This window comes from Ursus arctos, unplaced genomic scaffold (genome assembly GCF_023065955.2).
Source record: "Ursus arctos isolate Adak ecotype North America unplaced genomic scaffold, UrsArc2.0 scaffold_34, whole genome shotgun sequence".
Taxonomy (NCBI): domain Eukaryota; kingdom Metazoa; phylum Chordata; class Mammalia; order Carnivora; family Ursidae; genus Ursus; species Ursus arctos.
Window position 1 is genome coordinate 26,268,555 of NW_026623030.1, and position 13,443 is coordinate 26,281,997.

Genomic DNA, 13,443 nt, shown 5'->3' on the forward strand with positions numbered 1-13,443 from the left:
GTGGCTTAGACACCTCCCTTGAACGCGTCCTGTTTCACCCCAGAGAGAAACCAGACTCCTGAGCTGCAACAAGGAAGCAGGAGGCTGCAGTGGGTGGAATCCAGGAAGCCTGGGAACAGGCGCTTGCACAGAGTCCCGGGGATGAAGAGGCTCTGGCAGCTGCCTAGGGATTCCAGCTGCAGTGGGCTCAGGGCCCAGTAGGGCCAGCATGACCTCCCCCGCCAGCCCAGCGGCCAGAAGGGCCAGGCTGATGGGGCATGAGATTTCTGCAGGACTCAGAAGGATGGGCAGGGGGCCCCAGGACAGAGGGGAGCCCCCACCCACCGCTCTGGCCTCCCAGACCCCCCCACCACGGCTCTCCAGCCCAGAGGAGGAGGGGGGTGTCTGGCCAAGCCCAAAGGCAGTCATGCTTCCGGGGGCGTTAATCCAGAGGCAGGGAGGGGAAGGGGGAATCCAGGCCCACAGAGGAGGCTGGAAGGATCCACGAGCCTTAGCTTGTGCTTCCCATGAGGGCGAGGAATCACAGCGGGGAGAATAGGAAGCAGGTGGAGGAAGGAGCGAGAAGGGCAGGGCAGGGCAGGAAGGAATCACTGGCTCTTGCAGTCCCGGGTGGGGGTCCGGGGGTGTTCAAACCCTCCCTGGGGTCCCAGCCTGCTGCAGGTGGGGCTGCCAAGCTGGGGGGAGTCCAGGCACCCACCCCAACTGAGCCACAGGAGCTCTACTCCCATCCGAGTCACACAAGGAGGCTTTTGTGCAGGAATCTGTTGGAAGAAAACGTGCACTCACGAGGAAACAATCGGACAGATCCAAATCGAAGGGCATCCTGCCAAGAAAACTGGCCTCATCTCCTCGCAAACAATCAGCACCGCTGGGCAGAGGGCTCCCACCCGTCCCCCGCACGGTTCTGGCAATTTCTCCAAACTGAAATTTTTCGAACTAGCAACCTCGGGTGGGAAAAGAATGCAGGGGCTGCTGTCCGGTGGTTTTACGGGGCTGAATGGTCCCTTGTGGGAACAGCTGGGACATCCACACAGCGGAGCCTTCCCAGGCCTCCAGACTAGTGAGAGCCACCCAGGTGAGCCAGGAAGAGTTCGAGAAGAGAGCGACAATGCAGTGAGAACAGCAAGACGCAGGAAAGGGAGCACAGCACGGTCCCGCTTAGGGGAAACGGAGGCAGGCTAATCCCTCTATCTGCACGTGTCCATAAGGCTAAGACGATGGCAAGAGCAAACACTTACGTGACATTTGCTAAGCTGTTAACCTGAGTGGTTTACCTATGCCAACTCCTCCACATTTTAAGAGCCCTAGAGAGGATGTTACACACTTTACAGAGCAAGAAGTAAAGCACAGAGATGTTAAGTCACTGGCCCAAAGGCACACAGCTGGCAAGTGGCGGAGTCAGGATCTGAACCTGGACTGTCTAGCTCCAAAGCCCATGTTCTTGGGTCCACCTAATCTCCTGGATGCCAATACCCTGGCCAAGGGCTGGAAAGAACCCAAGGCCACCCCCAAGGCCACCACTGACCTTGACGGCGACATGCTGCAGCCCCTCATTCAGCACAACCTTCCAGCTCCCGACATTCCACTCTGCCCCATGCTTGTCACCCAGATGGAAGGTGGCCATGTAGGCACCCAGGGCATTCTGTCAGGGACGTTCCCAGGGACCCCGAGGGCCTGGCTGTCTGGGCAGGCCCCTCCCACACACACCTCCACACTGTCCTAGCTAAACAAGGATATGTCCCAAGGTTTGGGGCAAGGGCCAGCAGGCTGGCAGCCATTCCTCCAGGGACTCCTGCTTACGGGTGTGCTGAGCCACATTGCAGAATACACCTGCTGGCTACAAGGACTCCAGATCAATCTTCCCATCTGTACCTGGGCAGACTGTGATAAAGGCCACAGGGTCTCCGGCTCGGCTCCTCCCTCGCTCACCACCCTCCCCTCCAGCACATGCCCTGGGGAGCCTCCCACCAGCGCAGACAAAGTCTGAACTCTGGCATACTCCAACTCTGACATCGCTCCCAGTTTATAAAAAACACCTCCTCCCAATCCTGCCGCCAGGATGTGGGGTAGACAGGGATATAGGACACTAGTTAAGGACTTGCTCCTGCAACTGCTCAGCCTCTTCCAAGCCCTGCTCCCTGGCCCATCTGGCCTCCACCCAGCATCCCACTTCCTCTGCTCACCTGGGACAATCTGCCCTGCCAGCACTCACTGCTAATTTGCTCTGGGGCCTCATGTAAATCCCTGCTCCCTCTGGGTTTTGTTTACCCCAAAGGAAAAATTTTAAAAGGCGCTGAGTAAAACCCAAGTTCTAGATCTAAAGATCTGAGAGACTGTGAAACCTTTCCCGACAAAAACAGTTAGTTGAAAGCTGCCACCTCCTCAAGAGGTCTTCGATGAAGCCAAACAAAATAATCTCTAACATTGGAATTGCCAGCATCACTGAGGCAATGAGATGAAAAGGGGAAGCTCTTCTGGGGCAAAGGGCCCTTCAACCGTTTTTGCTGCCTGTCACCTTTTCCTCTTTCTGGTAACACCCCATCCCCCCACCCCACCTCCTTCTCACTTAGGTGACCACCCCACCCACCTAACTCCCTGCTGTTTGGGAAAAAAGAAACTCCCTCCCTAGCTCCAGGGATGGGCATGTGATCCAAGCCTGACCCATCACAGCAGTCCATTTCTCAAGCCACAGTGACTGGCTCAGGAAGGAGCACGTAACACAAGCCCAGCTAATCAGAGCCAACGAGCATTCACAGTGCAACTTTTCCCAACCACTAGGAAAATTCTCTAATCACCCTTAAAGGTCCCTCCACAAGGTTCCCTTTGGAGACCTCTGGGAATCTTCAAAGCAGCCCAATGGTGCAGATGACCATTTGTTTTCTGAGCCCCCGAGAGAGATGCCAGTGAGTGATATGGAAGCATACATACCCAAAAAAATGAATCTTTAACTGCAGGATTGCATTCAGGACCCACGGGAAGAAGAGCAGGACCATGAGAAATCCCCCCCACACACACACTCTCCCTCTGCACTAGCCAGGTGACACGAACCCCGTCGACAGGTGGTTCCCTGAGTGCAGGGAAATGATTTTGCATGCGTGAGTCACCTCCACGATCCCTTACAGAGTAAAACATCAGCAGAAGGGACCGGAGTCTCCCCGTCCAGCCTCACACAGTCTCTGCTGGTGGAGACAAGAGATGGCCCGTAAGTGACTCCACTTTGATGCTGAACCTCGGCTTAAATGCAGCAGGAAGGGAAACACGCCCTTCCCCATGCAAGCCGCCTTCCCCTGCTGGGGCCACCACACCACACGTCAGGATCCCTGCTGCCTCCAGGAGGCAGAAGGAAGGGGCTCCAGACCAGCCTCCCCACCTCCCCTGGCCCCCCAGCCAGGACAGGCGCTGTGTCTTTACCCACCACTGACAGAGAGCCCTGATGACATCTCTGTAAGTCGCGCTGGGACAGAGAAGGGGTCAATCAGAAGACATCAATGCCCAGCCAGGGGACACACCCAGTCACTGGGAGGGAGTAACATGGGGTGGTTGTAACACCGATGGGGTAGACAGTGGGAGTGGGGTTCATGGGGAGGGTTGGTGGTCAGGGGGTATCTTCTTCAAGAGGTCACATTAGAGCTGAAACATAAAAGAGCATAAGAGCATAAGAGCCAGAGAGGGAAAAGCATTCTGCAGAGCAGAACAGCACATGCCAAGGCCCTGGGGTGGGAAAGGACACAGGTGCATTGTAGGAAAAAAAAGGCCCGTGGGGCTGGAACAGGGGAAGAACTCTGAGAACAGAAGCAGGCAGGGGTCCGTGAAGGAGGGATTTAACAGGCTGTGGGGACAGACAGGCTTCCTACCCACCGCGAGAAGTTTTTCATCAGGGTAGTGAAATGATCCAAGTTGCATTTTCTAAAGAGCATTCTGGCTGCAGCACAGAGCACGGACAGCAGGGTGGCAAGAAGGTGCAAGAGAGAAAACATGGTGAGGAAGCTGGCAAGACGTCTGCAGTGGGGGCCCATGCAGCGGAGGGAAGCCAGCCCCACGTCCCTGCGTAGGACCACAACCTGCCACTAGTCACAAACCTCCCCGGGAATTCACCCTCGTCTTCTAAACACGCATTCAGTAAATATTTGAGAACCCACGATTATGTGCTAGGCATCATTCCAGGTGCTTGGGACACAGCGACAAACAAAACCAAGGTCCCTGCCCTCACGGGCCCCACATCCTCGTGGGGAGAAAGAGACAACAAACAACCATGATACACAGGTGTATTCTGTGACAGGGCTACCAAAGAAACTGCAGGTAAGGAGGGGTCGGAGCCCCGGGAAAGGAGGAGGGGGCTGGCAAATTCAAACAAGGGAGGTCAGGGTGGGCCTCCAAGGGCACCCAGATCTGAGCCAAGCCCTAAAGAACGGGGCGGGGGGGGGGGGAGCATGTCACGCACCTCAGGGGAGAGTTGCAGGCAGAGGGAAGAGCTAAGCTGGAGCGTGCCAGTATGTCTCAGGAATGGCCAGAAGGCTGGCGTGCGAAGGGGAGGGCAGAAAGGGGTGAGGGGCAGATGGTGCAAGCGTCAAGGGCCAACATAAGGGTGCGGCTTTGACTCTGAGGAGGGGAATGGGGCAGGCCCACTGCGGGGTTTTGAACAGAGGAGGGTGGCGACCCGACTGCAAATGTCGCAGGTTCCCTTCAGCTGCTGTGGGGAGAAAACCCGGCCAGGGAGCAACGGTGGACACGGGGAGGGCCCTCAGGAATCCAGGTGAGAGCTGGTGGCCCCATGGACCAGGGTGGTAGCCGCAGGTGTGGCAGGAAGCAGTGGGATTCTGGATATACTGTGAAGAGGGAGCCATAAACGTCCTGATGGTCCAGTGTGGGAAGTGAGAGAGTCGAGAATCAAGGCTGGGTCCAGGCCTCTCTACCTGGGCAGCCAGAGGCCAGAGGAGCCATGGCCAAAGACAGGAATACGGCCAGAGGGAACGGGGTCCGGGGCGGTGATGAGGAGTTGGGCAGGGGGAAGTAGTCTTCCATGACCCAGACTGAGATACAGAGCTGGCCCCTGGATGCCGGAGGCTGGAATTCAGGAGAAAGGTCTGGGCCTGGGATATCAATTTGAGAGTAGCCAGGACATAGATGCCACTTACTGCTCAAGACTGGCTGAGCTCACCCAGGGAATGCATGACCCAGAAAGGATGTCCAAGGCCTGAGCTCCAGGACTTGCCAACAGGTGAGGGGTCAGGGAGATAAGGAGGCACCAACACAGGAGACAAAGAGCAGCCAGCCAGGGAGGCAGAGAACAGACATTTAAAGTGTCTCAAGAGTCCTTCTAGGAGCTTCCAGAAAAGGTGGAAGGAACTTCACCCAAAATGCCAGGAAGCACACAAGGGTCAGGCCACTCCTGTTCCTTCCCCATCCCCAGCACGAGGCTGTTGGTGAACAGGAAGACATGGTGGGGTGGGGGGAGGGGGAAGGAGGCAAGACACCGACAGCCGGCCTTGGGCCACCAGGGTCCTGGACCTCTGGGTTCAGGTAGGTTCTGGGCAGACCGAGCAGCTTCAAATCAGGATCAGAGTCACCCCAGATGCCCTGTGACTGCCAGCTGCTGAGCCCTGTAAAGCTCCAAAGCCAAGAATGGACTGTTTCTGTTGTTTTGCTTCTCTTTGCATTTCTGCTCCTGCCAGCCACTCCCAGGGCCAGTGGAGGCCAAGGTCACCTTTGACAAGGGGGAGGGAAATGAGGTACATAAAAGAACGTCTCCTTTTGTTTTGTTTTGTTTTTGTTTTTGGCTTAGGCACACAATCAAATTCTCTGCACAGTAAATGTGTTTGGGGGCCAAAGCTCCTGGATCTTTCTTCGTGGTGCAGGGCAGGGGCCCAACGCTGCTCCACCGAGTCCTCTGGCTCTCAGATCACGAACCAGAAGTCTGCCTGCGTCAGTCTCGTGGTAGAAGCCAGCCCTGGGGGGCTGCTGATGAACCAGGAGGCTCTCCGCTGCCAAGGACAAGGACACAAGATCGCCTTCCTAGGACCAGCAACCACCAGCACGGCCGCGGACGAGGACGGTGCAGACAGTCCTGTGCCGGCTCTCCACTGCGGCCGGGACGGGCCCACGGGAAACGGCATCGAGCAAGGGTTTGACACTAATGCGTGACTCACTCGTGTGTCAGTGCTGCAAGAGGAAGGCCAGCACAAGGTGATTCCAGGTAATCGAGCTTCACCAAGTTCTAGCTAATCACGTTGAATCACTGAGTGGAGGCACGGCAAGTATTAGTCATTCCAGGAAGGGACGGGGAACGTTCCATGGAACGGGAAGAGCCGGGCACACGGAACACACTCCTGATGCCGAGCCCACAGAAGGCCAGACAGGGAGGGGCATGTCATCACGCATGCACACACGCACCCAACACATGTGGGCACGCATTAACACATGTGCACTGTGTGACCATGCACGCCACCATGTGTGCACACGCCAGCACTTATGCGTGTGAGCCCACACACATACACGTGTGTGCCAACACAAGGACCACGTGTACTGTGCCACCACCTGTGGGCACGTAGCAACCTGTGTGCACGCGTGTCCACATACGTGCCCACACAGGGACACCATGCTCCCTGTTGACACACATTGACACACGTGTGCACATGGTCCGGCACGTGGTCGCACGCATGCGTATGCACACGCCAACATGAGTTCGTGTGTATGCACAATCAGCACACACAGGCACGCATCCACATTCGTGTGTGCACACACACCCCCTCATGAAACCAGACAGGAAAACTAAACCTGACTCGGGGACACTAAAAATAGCCCGTGGTTTCCAGCTGTCACCATGGAGTGAGATGAAGTGTGCAGGGAGGAATAGGAAGTGCCCCTGCGGCAAAGAGGAAGCAGCACAGAACGGAGCGGGGGCGCACCTGCGATCCCAACCGCCCAAGCACGGAGCATCGCCCGCCCACAAGCGCGGAGCCGGTGCACGGCTTGGCCCGACGTGGCCAGGGGCAGGGGCTTGCAGGAGACGCCCTGCTGTCCGGGGCTCCAGAGAGGCCAGTCTGTGACCCCGGGGCTTCCCAGAGCTTCGGAAGCAGGGCTGGCACAGATGCAGAGCTGGCCAAGCCAACCCCGAGGGAGAGGCAAGGGCCCACCCCGGAGGTCGCTGGGACTACAGGCTAGAGAGCGGCCGCCCCTCCCAGCGTCCCTCAGCGGCTACGATTCTAGAACACCCCCGGGTCTGCCCGCCGGCCCTGGAAGGAACATAGCCAGGAGGCGCTCGGGACCAGCCGTTTGGGGGAGGTGAGTATGAGAAGAAAGGCCTGCAGTGGAGCCCACTGCCCACTGGCCGTGCAGGGAAAGCAGAAGGGGAGGTCAACCCAGACAGAGATTACAGGAAGGGCCTGCCCTGCTGCCAAACATTAACCCGAGCTGCTCAGAAACACAGAGAGCAGGGAGGACAGGGTCTACCGGGCAGTAGGCTCCCTGGATTGAAACCCTGGTCGTGCCATGTCAGCCGTGTGACCTGGGGCAAGTGATTTCATGGTGCGGTGCTCCCCATTCCCCGGGTAAAAGAGAGGCAAGAGTAACTATTTGGATGCTACGCGGCATGTTTAATACGCGTACAACACTTAGAATGATGTCCAGCCGATAAGAAGTGCTCATTAACGTTTATCTGTCATCAGCCCCGCCTTTTAACTGATGGGCAGAGGAGATCTGCCAGAGGGTGCAAAGCCACCTGGGGGCAGAGCAGGACATTCCTGAGGCTCTCTGGGTGGCTCTTGCTGAGGGAAGGGGGAGCAAAATAGAGTCTGAGTCCGAGTCTTGTGGAGGGAGAGAGGATACAACCCGACCTCAAAACCCTGACCAGCTCTCTGTTCCGCCATCCGACCACGAATGCAAGCGCCACTCCGGCCTTTGGGGACACTGCAGTGAGAGCGACAATGCAGCCCCTGCCCCGGCAGACATCCAGGCTCAGGAGGGAGAAAGAGGCCACACAAATAAACATACAACGGAGGATACGTTTAGGGACATGAGGGGCAAGCTACACAGACATCGGGGAGTGAGCCTTCCGGACAGAGGGCAATGCAAGCAAGACAGAGACTCTGTGGTGGGACCAGGCTTGGCAGTCTCAAGGACATCAAGGAGATAGGGTGGCAGGTGAGCAGGGGGGCAAAGACAAGGTGGTAAGAGAGGGAAGGAGGACCAGATTGTGGGGGCCTGCAGGCCACTGAGAGGACCTTGGTATTCACTCACAGTAACATAAGGAACCTCGAAGGGTTGTCAGCTGATGGGGCACATGATCTGACAAGTATTTTATCAGGATCCCTCCGACTATGGAGACCAGAGATGAGACTACTGCACCAGTCCAAGCAGTGGATGGAGAAGGCTGTAGTGGTGATGTTGAGAAGGGGTTGAAATTCGGATATGCTTTGAAGATAAAGCCGATAGGATTTGCTGATAGACCATATCAAGGATGACCCAAGATCTTCACCTCTACACTTGGGGGAGCAAATGAGCAAATCTCACTTATTGAGATGGAAACACAAGTTGGGGAAGCCTTCAGCAGCTGAAAAAATTTGTGGATAAAACACCCGAAGCTGATTCCAACCAGAAAACCAACTTAGAGACAGCAGAAGGGACGCAGCTCCCCTCCTGGATGTAGAGGAGGCTTAGAGGCCCATCAGCTCATGGTGGCCCAGAGACGAGCCGCTTCCCCTGGGGCCCAGCTGCAGCAAGGGACCCCTCCCACCGCTGGGCCTTCCCTGTTGGACCAGAGACACCTGGCAACTTGGAAATGTACCGCCAGGGACCTGGACCGAGCATTCCTCATCCATTCAAATATGGAGGATCATGCCTGCCAGGCTTAGTTCTAGGCAGTGATTACAAGAGTCCCCATTCTCCTGGCATTTTCTTCCAGGATACTGTCACACACACACACACACACACACACACACACACACACACACCACAGACACCAGGAAGGTTACCTGGGGCAAATTACTCTCCAAAGCTTCTGTTTCCCTAACTGTTGATGACGATAACGAGAAGCATCACAGAATTCTCCCAGGACTAAGCAAGACGGCATTCACAAAGAGGCTCTGAACACTGCCTGGCCCACGGTAATTCCCGATCGCACTCCTTAGCGCATTCCGGCTGGACGCCTCCTGTGCACTCCTACCTACTGAGGGAAAGTAGAAGGAATGAGACTCACTTCTCTCGCTGGACCTCTCGCAGCAACCTGAGTCCGCAGGGCACCTCTGCTGTGCGCCTCTCACGGCTGGTGTGTCTAATGCATTCGGCCATTCTTTCGGGAAAGCTATGGATTCGTTACAAATTTTTTTTTTTTAAAGATTTTATTTATTTATTTGACAGAGATAGAGACAGCCAGCGAGAGAGGGAACACAGGCAGGGGGAGTGGGAGAGGAAGAAGCAGGCTCATAGCAGAGGAGCCTGACGTGGGGCTCGATCCCAGAACGCTGGGATCACACCCTGAGCCGGAGGCAGACGCTTAACCACTGTGCCACCCAGGCGCCCCTCGTTACAAATTTTTAATTAAATACATAACACATGAATATTCTCTTGGTTTAAAAAAAAAAAAGTAGGGGCGCCTGGGTGGCTCAGTCGGTGAAGCATTCGCTTTCAGCTCAGGTCATGATCCCAGGGTCCTGGGATCGAGTCCTACATCGGGCTCCCTGCTCAGCGGGGAGTCTGCTTCTCCGTCTCCCTCTGCCGCTCCCTCTGCTTGTGCACTGTCTCTCTCTCTCAAATAAATAAATTATATCTAAATAAATAAAAATCAAAAAAAGCAGCAGCATTACAGATAAAGTATGTTTCCCTCGCCCACACCCACAGCCCAATCCGCTCCCTCTGCCTGAGAGTGAGCAGTCCGTCAGTCCAGCGTGTGGCCCTCCCCCCTTTTCTGACTGTATGTGCACCAGCAGTCACCCAATGAAAATACAGCTTGTCATTTTGTGACCTGAGCTTTTTCCCATGAGTTCCGTACTTTGCCAACTCTCTGTGCGAGAGCATACATATCGAGTCCCTTCTTTCCAACTTTCGCCTAGAAATCCAATGGATGAAGGGCTCCCACTTTATTTCCTACGCCCCTACTGAAGCATAGACCCTGACTCGGGATTGTGGGTCTCGCCCACCGCTGCCACGAGCCGTGCAAACCGCCCAGCAAGCTGCGGACCTTTGCTATGCCTCAGTTTCCTTACCTGTAGGAGGGAACAAAAGCACCACCTCAACCGATTTCTCAAGGCTGTGGTCAGAGTCAAATAAGAAATGAGGCATATCCAAGGTATTTGCACACACATGTAATCGCCTTTGTACTTCATCTTGCCGGCAGGCAAACTACATCTGACCCGTCTCAGAGCTGAAGAAAGAAATCCTGCCTCCAAGGTGAACTGAGTGGCGTGAGGTCCCCAGCTAGCAAAGGGCACAGCCAGCTCTGCAGCCCTGGGCTCCGGAAACTGACACGGGGTTTCAAAATGCATCACCTCCCTCTTGAACGCCATCAGCAGCCTGAGAAATGTAAATCAAACCCATTGGATGAACAACAACAACAAAATGATCATAATAAAGCAATAATCTCCAATGAGGGCAGACATGTGGAGGAAGTGGGACTTCCATACTCTTGATGGAGGTATAGACACTAGGGCTTTTCAGAAAGGCAATTTGGCGGTAACCGTCAAAATTCAAACTCAACATGCTTTGTGGTCTAGAGGTTTCTATTCTGGAAATCTACCCTGGGCGAGTATTCATAACATGTACGCGGAGAGGTACGGACCAGGGCACTCAGAGTTCAGTTGCTTGAGACAGAGAAAATTACCAGTCAGTAGAGAAACCGGGAAATAATCCAGGGTATAGCCATTTAAAGGAATACCATGCAGCAGTGAAAAAAAATATGACTGATATCTTTGTTGTGACATGGAAACATTTTCAAGAGCTATCTGTGAATTGAAAAGCAAACTGCAGAATATTCATACGTAGTATTGTTCCATACGTGCAAAAACTATGTATTACTGTGTATAAATACATGTTCACGACATAGGCATCGACAAAGTTCTAGAAAGATAATATGTGCCAACAATGGTGGTATTATCTGAGGAAGGGAATAAAATGGAGCGAACTTTTTTCCCTACGTTTGAATTTTTTTTTTTTTGCAAGCAAGAATTCATGTCTTTTATAGGCGACTTCTTTAGTTAGCCAAAAAGCATAAGAAAATAGAAAGCAAAGCACAAGGCCTCCCATTCAAGTTGCATATGGACACGTGCAGCCAAAGAAAACACCGGCAGGCAGTCCCTCCCTCTCTTCGAGTCCCACCCACTCGGTCCCCTGAACACAGACATTCTTCTTCCACGGAAAGGCACTTGGCCAGGGCTCGGCTGGGGCTGCCCAAGTCGTTGCTGTCGGAGGCTGGGCTTGCCTTCCTGCCTTCACGCCACTCAGACCCAAACCAATCATCTTTGGGAGATTCACAGAGGATGCTGGCTGGTTCTCGCTCAACTTTAAGCCTGGAAATTCTAGGTCCCGGGCGACTGAGGACAATGGCACTCTCCGCTCTAGAAGCTCGGAGTTAGGGTGTGGAATTAGATGTGCGCAGACCTGACCAACATCCACAGACAGAAATCACCCTGGGGGCACCTGGGTGGCTCAGGCAGTTAAGCCTCTGCCTTTGGCTCAGGTCATGATGCAAAAGTCCTGGGATTGAGCCCCACATGGGGCTCCCTGCTCAGCAGAAGAGTCTGCTTCTCCCTTTCCGTCTGCCCCTTACCCCCCGCTCGTGCTCTCTCTCTTGCTCACTCTCTCTCAAAGAAATAAATAAAATCTTTAAAAAAAAATAAAAAAAATAAGAGATCACCCTGAAGTCAGTCCAAGAATGATGGGGCCAACGAGATTCTTCAACTATAAATGCCACCCAGCTTCACACCCCCAAAGCAAGAGGCCCTTTGCACTGGGTCATGACAGCTCCCCATGTTTATACCACCTGGATGACAGTGTCTCCAGGAGGCACAACTCGCAGAAACCACAATATCATGGGCTTTCACTGAGGTAAAGTTCTCGCAGCTATTCTGGAAAGTGTAACCCCTCGGCCACCATGGGAGAAAACAAAGCAGTTCGAACGCTCTGAGGTGACCCCACACAAGTTTCTCTCGCCATCCCCAGAGGCCAAAAAAACTTGAAGAGGAACTCAGGGCTCAGGGTCACCATCAGCCTGGAATCAGACTCCAGGACTTAAAGGGACAAGATTTGAAAAACAAAACAAAACAAAACAAACAAACAAACAAAAAAAGACACGGTGTGGCCAATATAATTCCCAGAGACCTTGAGAAAAGCCAGGCCTTGCACCATGTTTAAAGACGGCCAGGTCCCAAGAAGGGGCAGCCAGGTGTGAGCAGACCGTAGCCTGCATTCATCCAGTGATCCATTCATTCCCAGGCATCCTGTACTAGGCAGGGGGCACAGACATGAAACGTGGACAAGTCCCATTCTTAAGAAATCCACCTACAGAAGCAGGCTAAGGGGAAAAGAGAAGTCAACGGGCAAGTGACATTATCCACGTCTTTATCAAACCTTGCTCGGTATCTGGGCAAGGCAAGCCTCAGTTTCCCCTCCCCACACTGCTAGTGCTGTCTCTGGCTTCAAAGCCCTGAAATGCTGTGATCCTAGGAAGTGTCCCTGGCCTTCCTCAACTCCAGCTCATTTAAACAGGCTGTCCAGACACCCAGGGCAGAGTCTGATGGTCTGAGGTCAGCTAATTTGTCTCCATGGTTGAAAGGGCAATCGTGCGTAAGGTTAAGATCAGAGGAAAGCCCTCTGTTATGCAGCCTTGGGCTTGTGCCGCCTCTGTGGGAATCTAAGGGGAAAGCGGCTTATCATTTCCAATCTGCATCAGCAAGGCAATGTTGGGGGAGGACCAGCCCTGGGCCTCTGAGAAGGGCTTTTTTCCTGTGGGGACACTCTCAACAGCACAGAGTGCTCTGGTGAGCACCCTACCACCGAGGCCCGGGCACCCATGTGAGTCTCACAGAAGCACATGAATGGAAGGTTCCTGTCGTCCTGGGCTCACAGGAAACAGCCAAAGTGCAGCCCTAATTTTAGTAGATACAGCCTCAGGCTGCTGTAGTCAAGAGGCGAGAAGAGGAGCACCTTAATGTGTTCAAACTCCAGGCCTGTCCTGGGCACCTGACTCCTTAGGGTGAAGTCTCTCATTCAGGCCTCCCCAATCCTGGGCCTGCGCCTCCAGGAAAGGCCCTAGATGCCCCCTTCGCCCCCAACCTCGGCCTGGGTCGGGTAGGGTCCTGCGGAAGCGGCCAGCTGTCCCTCGCGATGCGCTCTGGACTCCCGGTTCTCCGGGGGCCCCGACCCAGGGCGCGGATCTCGGCTCCCGCTCGCCCGCCCTCTGGCTGCGCGCCCTCCTAGGCGCCCTGAGCCCTCCAGCCCCGACCGCGGGGGCCC

The 13,443-nt window shown here is 54.7% G+C and overlaps 1 protein-coding gene and 1 long non-coding RNA gene across 7 annotated transcripts in view; one reads left to right on the plus strand and one right to left on the minus strand.

Annotated features, from left to right (window-relative positions):
• The window catches only part of SCARB1 (scavenger receptor class B member 1), a 109,216-nt gene that overhangs the window by 57,540 nt on the left and 38,233 nt on the right, over window positions 1-13,443 (minus strand). The window contains exons 2-3 of one of the 6 annotated variants that reach the window (XM_026514699.4): window positions 10,200-10,506; window positions 8,970-9,163 (exon numbers count right to left, since the gene is read on the minus strand). The exons of 4 other annotated variants lie outside the window; for them this stretch is intronic. The gene's annotated coding sequence lies outside the window, so the exon portion shown is untranslated. The remainder of the gene's footprint in view (window positions 1-8,969; window positions 9,164-10,199; window positions 10,507-13,443) is intronic. One more of the 6 variants, XM_057306008.1, reaches the window with a different exon arrangement.
• Window positions 4,218-13,427, plus strand: LOC123001917 (uncharacterized). The gene is made up of 3 exons (XR_006411215.3): window positions 4,218-4,299; window positions 5,783-6,193; window positions 10,331-13,427. It is a non-coding gene; the product is annotated as an uncharacterized LOC123001917 (long non-coding RNA).